This window comes from Apium graveolens, chromosome 11, assembly GCF_009905375.1.
Source record: "Apium graveolens cultivar Ventura chromosome 11, ASM990537v1, whole genome shotgun sequence".
Classification (NCBI taxonomy): domain Eukaryota; kingdom Viridiplantae; phylum Streptophyta; class Magnoliopsida; order Apiales; family Apiaceae; genus Apium; species Apium graveolens.
Window position 1 is genome coordinate 17,684,553 of NC_133657.1, and position 22,102 is coordinate 17,706,654.

Genomic DNA, 22,102 nt, shown 5'->3' on the forward strand with positions numbered 1-22,102 from the left:
CGTTACTTAAAATGGTCATTTCTCCTAAACTGTACATCGGATTCAAGCGAACCACATATCAAAACGAAGCTCGTAACATGAACTATCTAAGCATGGCAATGGTCAGAATCTAAAAGTGAGTTCACGGGTCCTGAAGTTAAGAACAAAATAGTCTAAGGTAAATTGGGCATTACGACGGCTATGTTTACGCGATTACCAAATTTTAAACTACTCCAATCAATCCACAAATTGAAAGGAATATGTCCTAAGTCCAATCATGTATGAGGATTTAGGAATAACTTTTCAATAATCTGTTTTGATTTCATTGATATTAATAAAAGACTTGTTTTGTTTTTATTACGGGCTTTATCTATTTAAGTGTTTAAATAAGATATACCATAGTTTAGAGTAAAGCTTTTTATGGATTATGATGAGATCATAATAGTGAGACCTAAAAAGATGATAACTCTAAACTTAAATAGTTCCTGATCATAGGATTACTAATTGGTAATTAATAATCCGCAAAGATCGGTACATATGCTTGCTTCATTATGAAGGATGTCTGTTCTCATAGACATTTGTGTGGTGACACTATAGCTAGTATGTAGGTGCTTATTATAGAATAAGTTCACTGAACATGACTCGCACAGCTGAACAACTGATGGAGTTCACTCACGTGTCAACAGTTGTTCACATAGTGATAGTTGTACAAGTATCCTTAGACTTGAGGTCATCATAGTCATCTTGTGTACACTGAACTATGCTTTGGTTTAGTTCTTAGTCTCCAGGGACAATTATTAGGGCTTTACTGGGTATAGGAATTTGTACACGAAGATAGTGTATGATCAATAAAGGATCTACCACTTCCAGTGAAGGAAGCGAATTTTCAAGGCTGATCCACTTATGCTTGTTCAGGAATCTGGCCAGAGTAAATGAAATTAGAAAGGAGTTTCTAATTTGCATAGAACTACGCATAGTAAATGGTAAGCAAGTGATTGAATTAGATAGGCTTGACAGGAGATCCATGCCTTGTATTTAATCGGGACATTGTAGGGTAGAAGGAGTTTATTGTACGGTAACTATTCACTGAATAAGTTCTTGGTATTCTAAGCAGTGAATTCATATTATCCGGATAGTCGCGATATGCTGAGAAGTATCCCTCACGATGTAGAATAAATGTGATTAATTAATTAATCATATTTATAAATTAGAGAATTTATATAAATAATGATAAAATAGTTTTATTATTATTTATTTCTATTACCGGCTTAATATTGAACCTACAGGGTCACACCATAAAAAGAGAATGATTTAATGGTGGAGGAATTAATTAATAATGGCTAAATAATTATTTATTTATGAAATAAATAATTAATTGGAAAATTTAATAATTGATTAAATGAGATTTAATTGATTATAAATTAATTAAGAAAAGTTCTTAATATTATTAATTAAGGATTTAATTTTTGGAAATTAAATCAAGAGAGAGAATTATTTCTAAAGTGTTTAGAAAAAGGATTAATAATTAAAAGGTGTTTTAATTATTAATGAGAATAATAAATAGGATAATAATAATAATATTTATGGGAAAATTTTAGCTGAAAATTTTGCCTATAAATACACTATTATAGACCCTATTTTTATTCGAACCCAAAAACCCCAAAAACCCAAAAAGTTTGGAAAACCCAATCCTCTCCACCTCCTTCCTCCTCCTTAACATCGTTTTCTTGGGGGATACCGGTGGAGTGCTTCACACTTGAGGAGCAACTGCTAAGGATCTCTGATCATTGTCTCCGAATTATTTTAAAGGTTAGATTCGATCCCTCGAATTTTATTCATGATCTGTATGCTTTTATTTGGATTTTATATGTGTAAAAGTGTTTTGCCATGCCCCCGCTGCGATTAAAATCTAACAATGGTATCAGAGCATCGGGTTGTATGCATATAGATATGTGGTAAAAATTTCAGAATTTTATGTGCTTGTATAAATTAATTATGATTTTTATAATTTATATCATGGATTAATTTTGTCTGATGAGAAATCGTTTCTCATAATAATTTTTAATGTTGATCTGGGTTCTATAAGTGTTGTAGATTGTCTGGGTATTTTTTTCATAATTTTAGGATGTATAGATTTTTTATTATGAATTTTTGAAGTTCTTGTAATTAAAATTCGTAATTAAATAAGTAAATATATGTATATATAGTATATATATATGTTTGTATCCTCTGTGATGTCTGACTAGTGCACGGAGAAAGCAGACATAGAACAGTGGTGTCAGGCGTCTCGTTTTCCGAGGAAAGACGGCGGCTGCAAGGCGGTCGAAATAAAAAAAAATAGGGGTGTCATGCATTCCGGGAATGCGTTACACACCTGTGGCGCATTCACGGAATGCGTTACAACTTTTAATGGCTTAAAAGGGTTGTAACACATCACCGGAATGCGTTACATGGCTTGTAACGCGTTCCTGTAATGCGTTACAGCCCGACTGTCCATATTAAAATTGATTTTCTGGGAGTTTCGTAACTCCGTTTTGGGCGTGCAATATACCATTGGATTCGTTTTTCCGAGACGGATCTAATGGAGTGATCAATTTTAGTTTTATAAAAGTTTTGAACTGTTTATATTTCCATGAAGTGTTTTAAAGCTGCTTTTAACTGTTTTAACTGCTTTTAAATGCTTCATGTGATACATAGAGATGTATTATGCTTAGACTAATGTGCTAGATGATGTAACATGCCTACCTTGATGTTTATTCATGTTTATATATGTGATATATGCTTAGTTTATCATGCGATGATAGATTTAGGTGAACTTAAATGAACATAAGGCGTTTGTTAGACAACCTATTATAGTGAAATTGTTTCATAACCTTAATAACAATATTATGAATACAATCATGAGATTATTGTGTTTATGAAACACGTAATTGAATATGAATTTTCGATATGAGAGAAAGGATGATTCTGTCAACAACAGATTTCTATCTGTAAGAAAGGGTTATTAAGTGACGCCTCTTGACAATACTCCACCCGATCTGGGAATCATCTGATTATTGATTATTGATTTGAAATATTTAATTTAAAAGGAAGAATTTCTTTATAATATGATTATGATTGTAACGTAATATAATCCCTCTAAAATTAAATAATATCAAGTAGTAATTGGCCAATGATACAACGGGCTTGTGTCGGTTATAGCCTTCCAACATGATAGAAAAGTAGTTCTTATTTTTGAATCATTGTCGGTTCGTGCTACAGCCGAGGGCTTTGATTTCGAAATAAGAAATACTTGTCTATTACATAGAGATGTGTACATTGAATAAGAATCTAAAGGTCGGTACGTGCTACAGCCGTGGGCCTTTGAGGACTGATTCAACTGTACGGAATATTGGGTTAGACTTGACTTAGAATATTGAGTTTGTCGTGCCACAGCCGAGACTCAATTATTCAAGAGGCTAAAGTTTGATTAGGGAATAACATAAGATGTAATTGACAAGAGTTGTCTGCCTATTGAACATTACATGGCGGTTCGTGCTACAGCCGGGGTTGTGTAATGGAATGTAGGATCCCTATTCCCACTAGCATTATGAATGCTTAATTTTTCATGTAGGGGGTTGAATAAATTAGGTAAACTAGTGGGAGCCAGTTATGAATAAAGACCCGATTCATAAAGTGTTTTGAAATGAAATCGAATATTTGCTAAGTGTTGTTATGTGTTTATCATTAACAGATTTACTTTGTACGTTATGTCTTCTGCACTATCACTCAAGAGCATACTAGATGCTCATAAATTGACTGGTCCTAATTATGCTGACTGGCTTCGAAACTTGAGAATTGTTCTCAGGATTGAGAAGCAGGAATACGTGATTGACTCACCTAAGTCTACTGAACCTGCTAGTGATGCACATAATGATGAACATGTTGTGTATCGTAAGTGGATAGATGATGCAAATGTTGCTCAATGCATCATGCTAGCTTCCATGAACATTGAGCTACAGAAGCAACATGAGCATATGGATGCTCACACTATCCTCATGCATCTACAAGAGTTGTATGATGTGGCAGGGAGGACAGCTCGATATGAGATATCGAAGGAGTTGTTCGGTTGTAGGATGTCTGAGGGATCATCTGTGAATGACCATGTACTTAAGATGATCAATTTGATTGAACGTCTTGGACAACTTGGTTTTGCCATGGATGGGGAGTTGAGCCAAGACTTGGTCTTGCAATCGCTTCCGAGTTCGTTCTCGCAGTTTGTTGTGAACTTTCACATGAATAAGTTGGATGTCAGCCTGCCTGAACTCCACAACATGTTGAAGACTGCGCAATCAAATTTTTCCCCTAAGAAGAGTTCTGTTCTTCTAATTGGTGAAGGTTCCAATCCTAAGAAAAGGAAGAGGAACCCTTCCAAGAAGAAGAAAGTAGGTGAAGAAAAGCCGGTTCCACCAAAAGCTGAAGACCCTAAGAGCAAATTTGTTTGCTTTCACTGTAACAAGGTGGGGCACTGGAAGAGGAACTGCAAGGTTTACCTTGCAGAATTGAAGAAGAAGAAGGGTAGTGAGACTGCCGCTTCTGATTCAGGTATGTTCATGATAGAAGTGAATATGTCATTAAGCCAAATTTCTACATGGGTATTAGATACCGCCTATGGTTTTGAAATCTACAATTTGTTGCAGGGACCAAGGAGAAGTAGGACTCTTGAGGAAGAGGAGGTGATTCTACTGATGGGAAATGAGCAAGAGTTGCTGTTGAAGATGTAGAATCATTTCATTTACATATGCCTACGGGAAAGACTATTGTTTTAAATAATTGTTATTTTGTTCCCTCGATTGTGAGGAATATTATTCCATGTTAGACTTGGCTGGATTTTCATTTATTATTGAGAATAATGAATGTTCTATTCTTAGAAATAATATTCTTTATGGACGTGGTGCTTTAAATAATGGTCTGTATTTATGTGACATAATTTACTTCAGATTGAACAAACTAATAAAAGAAAAGGGATGATGAAAATCTCACTTTATAGTGGCATTGCAGTCTCTATTTAATAGACATGGAGAGAGGACTGCAAATTTGCTAGGAATGGTACATAGATGTATGTGGACCAATGTCTACGCAAGCCATGGGCGGATTTTCATACTTCATTACTTTAATAGATGATAGATCTGGATTCGGATATGTGTTTGATGAAACACAAGTCTGAGGCCATTGAAAAGTTTAAAGAATATAAGTATGAAATGGAGAAACAACCAAACATAGTATTATAACTCTTCGATCAGATCGAGGTGGTGAATACTTTAATGGAGTGTTTCTAGATTATCTCAAAGTAAATGGTATAGTCTCCCAGTGGACTCCTCCAGATTGGTATCTGAAAGGAGAAATCGAACTTTGTTAGACATAGTTCGGTCCATGATGAGCTATGCAAATCTTCCAGTATTCCTATGGGGTTATGCATTGGAAACCTCGGCATATTTACTAAATATGGTGCCTTCCAAAATCTGTTCCTCAAACTTCGTATGAGATATGAAAAGAAAGGAAACCGAGTCTTAAACACGTTAAGATTTGGGGATGTCCAGCTTATGTCAAGAAAGTTGACCCAGATAAGCTGGAATATCGATCCGTAAAATGTAGTTTTGTGGGAAATCCTAAAGAGACTTTTGGGTATTACTTTTGCACCGATCATCGGGTGTTTGTCTCCAGACATGCTACCTTCTTGGAAAAGGAGTTTATCATTGAAGGAAACAGTGGGAGCAAAATTGAACTTGATGAAGTTCAAGAAGCACAAACTACTACAAATCGAGTGGAAACACCTGTTCTGACTGAACAACCTTTTGTGGAACAGCCCATTCATAGATCAGGGAGAGTGTCTCGCCAACCTGAGAGGTAATATGGCCTTGTCATTGAGGATGACAATGAGTTGTCGATCATTGATGATGACGACCCTGTAACCTATAATGAGGCTATGAGTAGTGTTGACTCAGAGAAATGGCAAAGTGCCATGAAATCCATAATGGAATCTATGTATACGGTATACAAAAGATAGATTATAGCAGATGGCCAGGTGGAGACCTATAAGGCCAGGCTTGTGGCAAAAGAATTCAAACAAAGGCAATGGATTGACTTTGATGAAGCCTTTTACCTGTAGCCCTGTTAAAATCAGTTCGGATTTTGCTTGCGATTGCTGCTTACTACGACTATGTGATCTGGCATATAGCCAGATGGTTTTCTTTCCAAGGGAAAGGAAAACCTAGTATGTAAGCTACTGCGAACCATATGTGGTTTAAAGCAAGCTTCTCGAAAGATGGAACATTCGTTTTGATGAGACAATCAAAGAGTTTGGTTTTATCAAAAACATAGATGAACCATGCGTCTACAAAAGGGTTAGTGGGAGTGCGGTAACATTTCTTATATTGTATTGAATTAGAGTTGACACACATAACAACATAGCAGACCCACTCACAAAGCTACTTTATGAAAGTCACTTTGATCGTCATAAAGACAAGATGGGTATTAGATACCAGAGTGATTGGCTTTAGTACAAGTGGGAGATTGAAAGGAATATGTCCTAAGTCTAATCATGTATTAGGATTTAGGAATAACTTCCTGTGTAATCTGTTTTTATTTCATTGATATTAATAAAAGACTTGTTTTGTTTTTATTACGGGCTTTATCTATTTAAGTGTTTAAATAAGATATACCATAGTTTAGAGTAAAGCTTTTTATGGATTATGATGAGATCATAATAGTGAGACCTAAAAAGATGATAACTATAAACTTAAATAGTTCCTGATCATAGGATTACTAACTGGTAATTAATAATCCGCAAAGATTGGTACATACTATGCTTGCTTCATTATGAAGGATGTCTGTTCTCATAGACATTTGTGTGGTGACACTATAGCTAGTATGTAGGTGCTTATTATAGAATAAGTTCACTGAACATGACTCGCACAGCTGAACAACTGATGGAGTTCACTCACGTGTCAGCAGTTGTTCACATAGTGATAGTTGTACAAGTATCCTTAGACTTGACGTCATCATAGTCATCTTGTGTACACTGAACTATGCTTTGGTTTAGTTCTTAGTCTCCAGGGACAATTATTAGGGCTCTACTGGGTATAGGAATTTGTACACGAAGATAGTGTATGATCAATAAAGGATCTACCCCTTCCAGTGAAGGAAGCGAATGTTCAAGGCTGATCCACTTATGCTAGTTCAGGAATCTCTGGCCAGAGTAAATAAAATTAGAAAGGAGTTTCTAATTTGCATAGAACTACGCATAGTAAATGGTAAGCAAGTGATTGAATTAGATAGGCTTGACACGAGATCCATGCCTTTTATTTAATCGGGACATTGTAGGGTAGAAGGAGTTTATTGTACGGTAACTATTCACTGAATAGGTTCTTGGTATTCTAAGCAGTGAATTCATATTATCCGGATAGTCGCGATATGCTGAGAAGTATCCCTCACGATGTAGAATAAATGTGATTAATTAATTAATCATATTTAATAAATTAGAGAATTTATATAAATAATGATAAAATAGTTTTATTATTATTTATTTCTACTACCGGCTTAATATTGAACCTACAGGGTCACACCATAAAAAGAGAATGATTTAATGGTGGAGGAATTAATTAATAATGGCTAAATAATTATTTATTTGTGAAATAAATAATTAATTGGAAAATTTAATAATTGATTAAATGAGATTTAATTGATTATAAATTAATTAAGAAAAGTTCTTAATATTATTAATTAAGGATTTAATTTTTGGAAATTAAATCAAGAGAGAGAATTATTTCTAAAGTGTTTAGAAAAAGGATTAATAATTAAAAGGTGTTCTATTTATTAATGAGAATAATAAATGGGATAATAATAATAATATTTATGGGAAAATTTCAGCTGAAAATTTTGCCTATAAATACACTATTATAGACCCTATTTTTATTCGAATCCAAAAACCCCAAAAACCCAAAAAGTTTGGAAAACCCAATTCTCTCCACCTCCTTCCTCCTCCTTAACATCGTTTTCTTGGTGGATACCGGTGGAGTGCTTCACACTTGAGGAGCAACTGCTAAGGATCTCTGATCTTTGTCTCCGAATTATTTTAAAGGTTAGATTCGATCCCTCGAATTTTATTCATGATATGTATGCTTTTATTTGGATTTTATATGTGTAAAAGTGTTTTGCCATGCCCCCGCTGCGATTAAAATCCAACACAAATCAACCCACAATCAAAATTACAATCAAAATCCATCCAAACTTCACTACATTAGTCCCAACATCTAAAGATTTTCCAATTTATACTACCCCCAAACATGAACTAAAAGCTATACTTAAGTTCATTAACCAATAATCCAAGATTTACAACTCAAACTCATTACAAATCCAACCACACTCTAAATATACAAGAATCATACTTTCCATGGACTATACCAATCATAACAAGCTCTAAATATTCAATAATAAGGCTAGGGTAAGAGATTATACCTTCCTTGGTGAGTAGAAGTAACTAAGGGGCTTGAAACAACCTTTGAAAATCCTTACAAAAGCTATATCTAAACAAAAACACAAGATCAAAAGTTTCAAGTTCTTGAAAACACTATTCACCCTCTTCTTCCATGATTTATTGAAAGAGATTGTGAAGAAAATGGAAGCTTAGATTCCTAGGATAGCTATATCTAAGTATAAGGGACCTTAGATAATTACCTCACAAATTAACAAGGCTTGGATCTTGGTTTTTTGAAATTTTTCTCCTTGAAATGGAAGGAAGGCCGAGAGCTTTCTTCTTGAAAAGGGAAAGTCAACTTTCAATTTGTATTTGTGTTATGATATTTGTTGGTTGGTTCTTCCTTTTGTTTGATAATTAATTGTTACCATGGTAAAAAAAATGTGTGGCTCACAATCAACCAACCAATCCTTCCCACTTTATCTTGCTTATGTCATCAAGCTTAGGTCATATTGTTACAATTATCTTCTTCTTGTGGGTGTGATGACATCATCATCCCCTAACTTCTTTGATTAACCTTTAATTACTTGGCTAATGACCGCTTATCTATTATACGGTTCGCTTAACTTTCGTTCGCGTTTATCGTTCGAGGGATCATATCCGGGATCTTATTACTTAGGTTTCCCCTAAACCTTTCTTAATATTTTATATTCCTTTTTATGATCCTCTCTTACAATCCTTGAATTTAAATCCTTTTCATCATATTACCTTATACTCAATTCTTTCTGTATCTGGTGGGTTTTCAGGAAAAATCGAAGTGTTCGAATTTGGATTCTGACGACCTTTACATACACTTATATACCATATAGGGTACTACTAAGATCTCAGAATATCAATAAAAGAACCCCTACATAGTGTGGCATGAAAAGCTTTCTTATTTAGCATAATCAGTAAAATCACTATTCATAAGGGTTACAAAAAGTCCAAAATTTTTGGGGTTATTACAAACACTCTTCCCCCCTTTCTTTTCTTTCTTTCCCGTGAACATCCTCCCCCTCTCCCTCACTTTATTTCTTCCTCTCTCTTGAACACTCTCTCTCTCTCTCTCTCTCGGCTCTCTCCATCTCTCTTCTCTCTCTCTTGCATGCAACATCAAATATTCACCCAAACTCAAAGATATTACCACCTATAGCTTCTATTTTCGGTGTACTACTCAATTACCACTTGCATGTAAGTGTTTTTGTAAGTGTTTATGGTGACCATCTCTATGGTTGTATTCAAGGAAATCAATTTCTTGATATATGATCATAAGAGTAGATTCAAGAAGATTTTGTGGTTTAAAACTCAAGAGAAGACCCGTTAGGGGCACTCTTAAGTTCGACCACCACCGACCATGATCCAAGGAGAGCCGGTGGAATTTTAATGATGTGTTGATGTGATTTTGAGCCTAGCATGTTTTGGTTTCTTGAAAGTTCAAAAAGGGTTTTGTATTTCTTTGAAATTTGAGTATGTGATTGATAAATGGATTGCTTTGATTGTTTTAAAAGAATTTGGATGTGTGTAAATGATTTGATGCTTAGAAAATCAAATTTGAGGGTTACATGTTGAGGTTTTGGTTCGACATTGTACTAATAAAAAGGGAAATTAGATTTGGTGGCTTGATCTTAGTATAAACTAAGCTTAATTAGTGAAAAATGTGATTGCATGTTAGTTTTAAAGAAGAACAAGTAATGCATGTCATTGTTTGGTCCTTGAGATTGTGAATCATGATTTAGCCGAATGAAAAATGGGTCTAGAAGAGATTGATTTGATGATTAAGTGAATGCATGCATGTTGATTGGATAATTTGATTAAAGCTTGAGTTATTAGGTGATGTTTTGTTTTGTGATTCGAAAATTGTGATGAAATTGAGTAGAATGACTAAGTTAAGGTTTAAAACAAGTTGGAAATGTGATATAAAACTTTGCATGTCAAAAATTGATCCTTGCATGTGTGATATATTGAAAAACCCGAATGGGTCATATGGTTAAAAGAGAATTAAGTGGATTTTTGTGAGAATATATGCTAATTATCTTAGTTACTAATAAGAACTTGGTTGCATAACTTTGATTGGATTATGCTTGTGTTCAAATTTGATAATTAAAAGAGGGTGTTGAATTTTGATTCTTAAAAAGAATATGATTCGGTTTTTGGACTAAAAGAATGAAGTGTAATTACGAAAAAGACCCTTGTAATATGCATACCAAAGAGGTTTATTGTGTTTGATTATATGAGATTGAAATTGAGTATACGTGGTTGTGTTTTATGTGTATAGCCGAATGGGATATAAGTAGAAAAGCGAATGATTTGGTTCCAATACCTTGCTAAGTGATTGCATGTGAAATTCTAGGAGATATGTGATTTATTTGTGGTTGTTATGGTTCGAATTAAGGAATAAAAGAGAAGGAAATTAAGTTGTTTGTTATTAAAGAACTATAAGTGACGGTTATAGTCGCAAAATATTTAGTTGTAAATAAATCATGTACTCGTAAGAGCTATACTAGTGGGATTTGAAGTATAGTATGAGTCGATCGATGAGAATATAAAGATATCAAGGCTATGAGAAAGGAATGTGTTATGTGCTATGTGCTTATGTGTATAAGCTATACTCGTATATTTGAGTCAAGAGTATAATCGAGCTATCGTATTAAGTGATCGTTCTGGGAACGAGAGTTGAGAAACTGATTAAGGTTTTGGTTTTTATTGTAGATTCGGAGCGTGAGGGCATTCAGGCTAGGAAAGGGAAGGGTATACTAGGTGGCAGTAGTTCAACCTTCAGGAAAGCGAATTCAGGCAAGTAACTCTCATTACTTGTGAAAATGGTTATAGAGAGGTTATTGTTCATACCATGTAGAGTATGGAACTGTTTAAATAATGAACCCCTGTTAATGACTTGAGATACCCTGTTTTTGATCTTGTTAAACTGTTATTGATAAGCTTATTGATTCAACCCTTTGGTAACCTGTCTTTCCCGTTCAAGTTATTTGTTAAGCCATGAACTGTTATAAACCTATAATTACCTTTATGAACCCCTTGTAATGATACCATATTCCTTGATCACCTTATACCCTATTGATCCTTGAAACAGGTTTTGATTCCCTAATTTGAGTACCTTGTTATCCTTTGATCAAAATCCCTAGAATTGCTCCTTGCTTGTCTTTGAATCACTTCCTTAACTTTGATTTCTTGAAATTTGACTTAAGAATGAGTTTCGACTCGAAAGAGTCTGAATGATTTCATATTCTTGGTAATGATAAAATAAATTTAGAAAACCTACTTTCTGTAACTCAAGGTTTTCCAAACGAATTCCTGATGGATTGGATGGGACGTAAGAGGCTAGTGGGACTAGTCCAGTCATTATAAGAGGCTAGCGGGGCTAGTCCAGTTTAAGGCTGAAATTATGCCGTATGGTACCTTAATGACCGGATGGAGGTCGGTACAGGCTGATCACCCGTATTATAATGAAATGAAAGATAAAGTGGTCAAATCAAGGGTTCTATATTGATTTTAAAAAGGAATTGAAATTTCCTACTCAGTAATTGATTCTTTGAAAATGAAAATGGTTTATATTGCTTTGAAAAGAGTTGATTGTGATCTTGTGAAGCTTAAAGCTCGTGAACCCTGATTTTAATCTGTTGATCATATAATTGATTCCATATAATGAAAATATTGTCGCTTTCCTTTTCTGAAAGATCTATTTTGATCCTTTAATAATTTGTGATGAATATCGGCTTTCACCCTACTTTGAGCCTTGATCCTTGAAAGCCCCATATTTTCCTTCATAACCCTTATTTAACCCAAAAGATGGAAATCCGCCACCTAGAACAAATAAAGTAGAATGCCCTGAGATTGGTAAAGTAAATTGTGGATTTCATATCATAAAACTCCTTTATAGTTACCTGCTGAGTTTTATACTCATATGTTTTGTTTTAATCTAACCATGGTAGTTAAGCAAGAAGATGGCCAGGCTTAGGCGCACTGCTCGTAAGAGCGTACCTGGTGGTCCCTACCGTGTTGAGGGCTTCCGGTTGCCAGAGTAGGTAGTGGTGTTTCTGAGTGAAAAAGCGCTTAGCCAGAAGGTTGTAAAGATACAATGGGTTATCTGTCGGTTCCAACTCGGAATCGATTATGTTTATTTAATAATATTTTGGGGTTGTAAGTTATATTTTATGATTGGTAGTTGTAATCTTGTCTCATACTTTATCGTGTTTGATCCTATTAGTATCTAATCGGAGTTTATGCTTATTTAATTATTAGATTAAAGGTGTGTGGATCCTTGCTGCTGAAAACTCATGCATGATCCCATTCTCTTCACAAAACATCCTCATCACAGAATTCTTGAACTCAGTTCCATTGTCACTCCTGATTATTCTAACTTTGACATCATGATGATTGTTAACTTGCCTTATGCGATTGATGTTGATTTCACTAGCTTCATCTTTGGATTTTAGAAAAAAAGTCCAAGAGAACTTTGAGAAATCATCCACAATTTCTAGGCCGTATCTTTTCTTTGAGATGGACAATACATTGACTGGTCCAAATAAATCCATATGCAGTAGTTGCAAAGGTTCTTCAATTGTCGAATTAAGCTTCTTTCTGAATGATGCCTTAATCTGCTTTTCTTTCTGACATGCATCACATAATCCATCATTTGAGAATTCCACTTGAGGAATACCTCTTACCAAATATTTCCTAACTAGCTCATTCATAGTCTTGAAGTTAAGGTGGGACAACTTCTTGTGCCATAGCCAACTTTCATCTTGACTTTTCTTGCCGAAGAGACAAGTGACAGATTCTGCATTTGATGAGTTGAAATCAGCTAGATACACATTTCCTTTTTGCACTCCAGTGAGAACCACTTTGTTGCTTTTCTTGTTGGTCACAACATAGGCTTCAGAATTAAATGTTACTGAGTAACCCTTGTCACAAAGTTGGCTGACACTCAAAAGATTGTGCTTGAGTCCATCCACTAGGGAAACTTCCTCAATGATGACATTGTCTTTAGAAATTAAGCCATATCCCACAGTATAACCCTTGCTGTCATCTCCAAAAGTGATACTTGGGCCAGCTCTCTCCTTGAACTCAGTGAGCAGGGTAGAATCTCCAGTCATGTGCCTTGAGCACCCACTATCCAAATACCAAAAATTTATTATGTTTCCCTGCACACAACAAAATCAAATCAAGTTGATTTTGATACCCAAGCTTCCTTGGGTCCTGTTTCGTTAGCCTTTTTCTGGGGTTTCTTATGCTTGTCCTCATTTGACTTAGGTATTTGAGATTCATCCTTAGTCAATTGAGTAGAACCTTAAAACCATTCATCATTGCAGAGTCATCATGAACAGGCTGGTTAACATGGAAAGGCATATTCTGTGCAAACATGTTATTCTAGTAAGGTATACTAAATGTCATTTGTGGCTTATTAAATGCAGTATAATAAGGATTTTGTGCAAATGGCATATTAGTAAACTGTGCATTCAAATTATGTGCAGGCATAACATTCACAGGCATTGTAGGCATACTAGAAAATGAAGGAGTTGCAGACATAGGAACAGGCATAACAAGTTTATAATTAACAGACAAATGATTAACACTACCACATCTCAGATAGATTTTTCTAGGAGTATATTTATCAGGTGTGTAGTTGTTATGATTGTTAATTCCTACTTTCCCATTCCTATTGTTTTTCCTTTTAGATTCTGCTTTAACCTGAATTTTCTCCAATCTGTGATTCAATTGCTTGATTAACAAATGACCTACATTGATTCTCTTGTTCTTTTTCACTTGACTTGTTTCTCCTACAAAAACGTTCTTAGAAACTGATCCATATTTCTCATTTAACTTTGCTAGCTAGGATTTGCTAACTGGATTTCTTTCACTCAACGAATATGGTTCTTTGTCTTTCGACAGATAATTCTTTTGATTATTCGACATATAAAATTCATCATCCATCGAATCCACATCTATTGAAAGTCCTTCTTACAAGTTGGAATTTAGTTTGTCTTTGCTCTTTTTCCAAGCTTCATCACAAAAGGATTCTATACCTTGAACTTTAGTAATTTGAGCATGAATATCTCTGGATGATATCCATGCCTTGATTACTTCATGTTCTCATTCAAGCTGCTTTCTTAAAATCTCCTCTTTCTTTAGGGATTCAGTTAGTTCTTCTTTAGCAGTCTTGCACTCTATTTTCAATTTCTCAAACTCAATAAATTGATTTTCTAACAAATTGTTTCTTTAGTGAGAGATTTGAGTATAACACGTAAATGATATAATTCAATAGACGTCATTTATGGCATCATTACACCCAACTTTAGATAAATGTGCTAGATTAATGGTGATTACCTGATTACTTGAAGAACTAACTTTTGCTTCATCTGATTTGGCCATTAGGGCTAGATTGACATAGCTTGTATCCTCATCTTCATCCAATCAGCAGCCCAATCATTTTCTTGAGCTAGAAAGGCCCTCTCCTTTTGTTTAAGCAAATCAAAGTACTTCTTTTTATAATCCACCGGACCAAACTTCTTTATGTCAGAATCAGGCTTTCTGCATTCACTTATAAAATGACCACTCTTGTAACGCCCTCAAGACTCAGGGTATAAGTCTGGGGTTACTAGCTAATCTTCAAACCTGTACAACCTGAATAACAATAATAAAGAAATGTATCTAAACCCCTTTAACACTAACCATGATCTTTTTAGGTTGAAGTATGAAAACAAGAACCACTAACTACTTTATTATAAACCATATTTTAAATCTTACAAACTCTCTTTATTACAAACCAGTGTCTAACCAGTTTTAAACTAATTTCATCTTTTATTCAAACACACACACACACACACACTAACTATCTACACTCCACCTGTTCGAGCAACTCAAAGCTTTCTTCCTAGATTGGGATCAACACCTTGGGTATGAGAGGATCCCGAGGCTTGGCCCGCTTCTTTACCACTCGAGTCCTAATGGGTTTTATATTCCTTCTTAACTGAAAACAATAAGGTGAATAACAACAAAAGGGGTGAGATAAAAATTGCTCAACAAGTTCGAAAAATATAAACAGTGTTAAAGCAGTTTAAATGAATAGGTAATCTGGGTACATCTGCAAATATATAACCCCGCGAGAATAGAAAGAAGGCCACTGCTGGCGAATGCAAACGAACTAAACTAAACACAAGTTCGCATCTATACCCTGCTGATCAGCCAGGATACAGTGAAGATCTATATCCCACTATATAGATCTAGTCGGGCACCCATGCACTACGGCCCATCTCAAGGATCCGGTTATGTCCCGGTCCCTAGGATTAAGTAAGACATAATCCCCAAAATATCACTATCCAGTCTATGGAGTAGCAACCGGAATAATTGGTAGCTTTGATATATTCTAATCACCAGAATATACCAATGTGTATGCGTATCGATTGGAATATGAATAAGGAATTCAAAGGTAAAGGAGAAATCAAGAATCGAAATGAAATATAAACAAGAGAATAACAAGTGTGTATCAGTGTTTATGAACAAGAATCAAAAGAGTGCAAGCGGATATGAATCTGAAGAAATATCACTATTCTGAAATTAGAATAGGGGAAAAACTTGCCTTCTGCGCGACTCACTTCAAATACGTCACCTTCGTCTATCATCGGCTCAATCTGCCTGACTGGCTTAGCTTCTGTTAGAGAAATAGACTGGTTTAGTCATTTCGTACTTCAATTACATCTCGAACCGACTTCACATCGTTCCTATTGACTACCCATGCGCTTATGAATGACTCGTATATTATATATTAGCAAGTAAGACTCAATTAACCACATAATACACATAAGCACATAAGCACATAAGCCACATAATCATTGTTATAGTTAAAATCATTTTTAGAGTCATTATCGACTCGATGATCGTTTAACTGATCATTATCTAAATCGTTTCCTATTTTTCAGAATTTATCGGACTCGTCTCGGCACGCGATTCGGCTTACAATCAAATAAATAACAAAGTCAACTAATTTCTAGAAGGAATTAGGTTTTAATATTATTTTTAATGAAAATAATTTATTTTTCTGAGTCAAAGGGCTTTCTTTTCACTCAAAGCGGACTAACGGTCTAATTATTATCAATTAAACACATATAATTCAATTTATTATTCAATATAAATGATTTTTTAAATAATTATTTAAGAAAATCAGAATTAAAAATGATTTTTCTATAATTTTTGGAATTAAAATAAATTTATTATGCTTTATTGAAAATTATTTGATTAATTATAAAATTATTTAATCATTTTTAAATAATTAATAAATAATAAATAAATTATAAATAATTAAGAAAATAATTGAAACTGATTTTTAAAAAATATTTCAGAATTATTTATAATATAAATCAATTAATTAAATAATTAATTAATCAATTTATAAAATAAATAAAACTGATTTTTAAAATTAATAAAAATAAAAAGTAAAAATAATTTCCAGAAACACTTGTCAGAAAATTAATTCTGACAATTTCAGATCAAAACCATGTTAACCAAACGGGTCAACCGGGTCACAATCTGGGTCATGAAGAACATGACCGGATTTTTCCAGAATCCGGCCACCGGACAGGATTCCGACTAGCCAAAATCAGGCCAAAAACACAACTGTTTGATATGTTTTTCACAGGGTTTCAATTCCACTCAACTTCAGCAACTCATCTCCGGACAAAATATACCAAAAACATCCCTGAATCCTCAACTCCGATCAAAACCGACATGAACTCCGGCAAAAATACGAAATCACAGAATCGTACATGAAACTCAATGCTTTATAGTGCAAATCAAAGCTAAGAACATGTACTATCAAAGCCTTAAAATCACAAGAACCAAATATTCACAGAAATCACGAAGCTATGTTTTGAAAATTGAGTATAAACCCTAATAATCGAACTTTGCTATCCAGGTATCGTTTGTTCAATTAAACACCATGAATCGATTGCAAATAACATCAGGAAGCTATATCAATCATCAGAACATAATAATAACCCTAGAATAAAAAAGCCCTAATTCGAACATAAACCCTAGAAATCGAAAATCAAAAATAACGAATTAAAACGTGAAATTGATACTGGAAATGGAAAGAACAGATCAAAACCTTCGATTTGAGTACTTGAATCACACGATTTGATACTTTAATCAGTGAGAAATCACGGGTTGAATTCCTGACCCAACCCTGTTCTTCCCGACCCGATTTCAGAGAATTTTCAAAATTTTGCTGATTTTTAATGATTAATTATAATTAATTAAATAAAAATTAGGCTATTTATAGTAGTAAAATTAATACTCCTAATTAAAATTAAGGCCCTAATTCCAAATCTTTTAAAATTATAAGCCCCTAATTTTTATAATTTTTGAGTATTAAAATTTAATTTATAAATATTTTATATATACAATATATATGTCAAAATTTCCCAAAAATTGTGAATAATGCAAAAATACAAAGAAATGGTATAAATAAAAGTCCTATGATTTTATAAAAATAAAAATATGATTTTTGTGGGGTTTTTAACACCCAATGGGGCCCAAAAAAGTCATTTTTCGCGAAATGAGAATATTTGTAAAATACCTAGATGTTCAGAATAACGCGACGGTAAAAGCCGTTTAATGAAAAATAAGACCCATTATTTTATTTGAAATGTCTGCTTTAAAGTCATGATTCGGGGCGTATAACTTTTGAAATGAAAGCTATAAATGCAAAATAAAAATATCTGAAAAATATTTTAAAAATACTGGGATGACACAAAATGCACGTAACACATAACAATTAGGGTTTGACAGTTAATTACACATAAATGACACATTAACACACATAATTTATTATCATTATGATATAATACAGACGTAATTTTCCCAGATGTTACATCCTTCCCCCCTTAACAGGATTCCGTCCTCAGAATCTCGCTAAGAAAATAAATGAGGATATTTCTCTAACATCTCACTCTCAAGTTCCCAGGTTGATTCCTCAACCATAGGGTTTCTCCACAATATTCGCACTAAAGATACAGACTTATTTCTCAACACTTTCTCTTGCCGATCTAAAATTCTTACCGGCTATTCTACAAAAGACAAATCAGGTTGGATATCTACCGATATATATTCTATTACATGCCTAGAATCAGGATTATATCGTTTAAGCATCGACACGTGAAACACATTGTGAATATGTTGCATATGAGGCGGTAAGGCTAATTCGTACGCAACTTTTCCCACTTTCTTCAAAATTTCAAATGGTCCGACGAATCGTGGCTTTAATTTACCCTTGTTTCCAAATATGGTCAATCCTTTCCATGGCGATATTTTGAGTAACACGTGCTCTCCTTTTTGGCGATATGGTCAATCCTTTCCATGGCGATATACTGGTGATCTGCATTTTCTTCCATATAACGCTTCGTACGGTGGCATCCCAATGCTTGTATGATAGCTATTGTTGTAAAAAAATTCAACCAAAGGTAGATGCTCATCGCAACTGCCTTCGAAATCAATCGCACAAACTCTTAGTATGTCCTCGATTATTTGGATAGTTCTTTCACTTTGCCCATCGGTTTGCGGATGGTAAGCGGTACTCATGTTCAATTTAGTTCCAAGACATTCTTGAAATTGTCTCCAAAATTTTGAATTGAAACGGGGATCTCGGTCAGACACGATAGATATTAGAACTCCATGTCGCATCACAATTTCCTTGAGATACAAATATGCTATCTTGTCAAGTGAAAATCTTTCATTAATTGGTAGAAAATATGTCGACTTTGTTAGTCTGTCAATGATTACCCATATCGTATCATGATTTGCTTTAGTTCTTGGAAGTCCACTACAAAATCCATCGCTAAATGTTCCCATTTCCATTCCGGAATATCCAATGGTTGCAGTAATCCACTCGGACGTTGATGTTCCGCTTTAACTCACTGGCATGTGTAGCATTTACTCATCCATTCTGCTATCTCCTTCTTCATATTTGGCCACCAAAAGTTTTCCTTCAGATCGCGGTGCATTTTTGTACTTCCTGAATGAATGGAATACCTCGAACTGTGCACATCTCACAATATTTCTTCCTTCAGCTCTGCCACATTAGGGATCTAGATTCTTGATGCAAAGCGTAAGATTCCTTTGTTATCTTTCTGGGTTGTAATTTCTTCTCCTGTTAAGTTGTCATCTTGGCCCATCACTTCTTCTTGAGATCGCTGAATCTTTTCCAATAAATCCGGTTGAAAAGTCATAGCATAGATAACTTTAGTAGATTTATTGGGAACATGAATTTCGATTTCCAACTTGTCAAATTCCTTAATTTTTTACACGAAGTTAATAGATTCAGTCTTTCTTTCCGGCTCAGCGTATCTGCCACAACGTCCACTTTTCCTGGATGATAACTGATCGTCGTAGTCTTTAATTAATTCCAACCATCGGCGTTGCCTTATGTTCAGTTCCTTTTATGTAAAGATGTACTTCAAACTTTTATGATCCGTGTAGATTTCGCATTTTTCACCGTAGAGAAAGTGTCTCCAAAGTTTCAATGCAAATACAATCGCTGCTAATTCCAGATCATGCGTAGGATACTTCTGTTCATGAGGTTTTAGTTGTCTCGAGGCATATGCAATGACGTTACCGTGTTGCATCAGTACACATCCTAATCCGCGGTATGAAGCGTCGCTATAAATGACAAAATTTCCATGTTCGTCTGGCAATACAAGTACCGGTGCGATTATTAACTGATTCTTCAGCCCTTGGAAACTTTCTTCACATTTGTCATCCCATACAAACTTTTCACTTTTTCGAGTTAACTTGGTCAGTGGCGTTGCTATTTTCGTAAAATCTTTGACAAATCTTCTATAATATCCTGCCAATCCCAAGAAACTTCGAACGTCTGTTGGTGTCTTCGGCCTTTCCCAATTCAACACAGCTTCAATCTTCGCTGGATCAACTCGAATGCCTTCTCTACTGATGATGTGCCCTAGAAATTGTACTTCCTTCAACCAAATTTCGCATTTTGAGAATTTCGCGTACAATTGCTCCTTTCTTAGAATTTCCAAAGTGATCCTCAAGTGCTCGACATACTCTTCTTCCGTCTTTCAGTAAATCAAGATGTCATCAATAAATACAATCATAAATTTATCTAAGTACCTCTTTAATACTCTGTTCATCATATCCATGAATGTTGCTGACACATTGGTCAAACTGAATGCCATTACAAGAAACTTATAATGTCCATATCTAGTACAAAAAGCAGTCTTAGGAATATCTTCAGCTTTAATCTTTAATTGATGATAGCCCGATCGCAAATCTATCTTCGAAAACCATGCGGCTCGTTTTAGCTGATCGAATAAATCATCGATTCTCGGTAAAGGATATTTATTCTTGATAGTGAGCTTATTCAATTCCCGATAGTCAATGCATAATCGCATGCTGCCATCTTTCTTCTTCACGAATAATACTGGTGCACCTCACGGGGATACACTGGGTCTTATGATGCCTCGGTCTAGAAGATCTTGGAATTGCGTTGACAAATCTTTTATCTCGACTGGTGCCATTCGATACGGAGCTTTCGAAACTGGTTCTGTACCTGGTGCCAAATCAATCGTTAATTCAATTTCTCGATCTAGCGGTAACCCTAGAAGCTCATCTAGAAAAACATCAAGAAATTCACATACAACTGGAATATCTTCTATTTTGGGACTTCCCTTCTCGGTATCTAACACGTAGGCTATATACATTTCACATCCTTGTCGAAGCCATCGTTTGGTCTGCATTACTGTCAGAAATTTCTTCCGCTATTTTTCACCTTTAAACATTACCGTTGCATTTTCCGCAGTTCATAATTTTACTTTCTTGTTCGCGCAATCGATCTGAGCGTTATGGCAAGCTAACCAATCTATTCCTAAAATGACGTCAAACTCTCCTAGCTTAAAAGGAATTAAGTCTACGGAGAAATGATGTCCGACTATTTCAATATCGCACGCAGGACATACTCGATCTACTGGAACTTGGTCATCATTCGCTAATTTTATAATTAACATCTCGCCCAACCATTCAATTTCGCAATGTAACTTATCAAGGAATTCTTCAGAAATAAATGAACGGTAGCTCCAGAATCAATTAATACTTTGGAATTTACGGAGTTCACTAAAAGCGTATCTGCAATTACACTAGGACTCTACACGACTTCTTTCATTGTCATGTTGAAAGTCCTTGCTCTGGGTTGATTAGGCGGCGGTGGAGGAGGTAATGCCAACACTTTCGGAATACTAGCTGCCATTGCTAGTCCTTTACAGTTCCTAGCGATATGCCCTTTCTTTCCATACTGGTAGCAAGTAACTTCTGTCTTTCTCGTTGGACATTCGTTAGAATAGTGCCCTTTCTGCTTACATTTGAAACACGTAACATTCGCTTTGATAAAGACGCCGGTATGTTTTCCTCCACAAGTCTTTCAGTACGACATTGGGACTCTGATGATTCCCTGCTGGCTGGGAGTTTGGAAACGATTACCTATTTTCCGGATACCTTGTCCTATCCTTTAAAATTCAAATTTTTCCGGGCTTGAAATCCCGGCTTCCTGCTGGAGCGTTCTTGGAAACTTCTCTGTCCTCTTTCCTTTTGAGATCTTTCGCTTTCTCC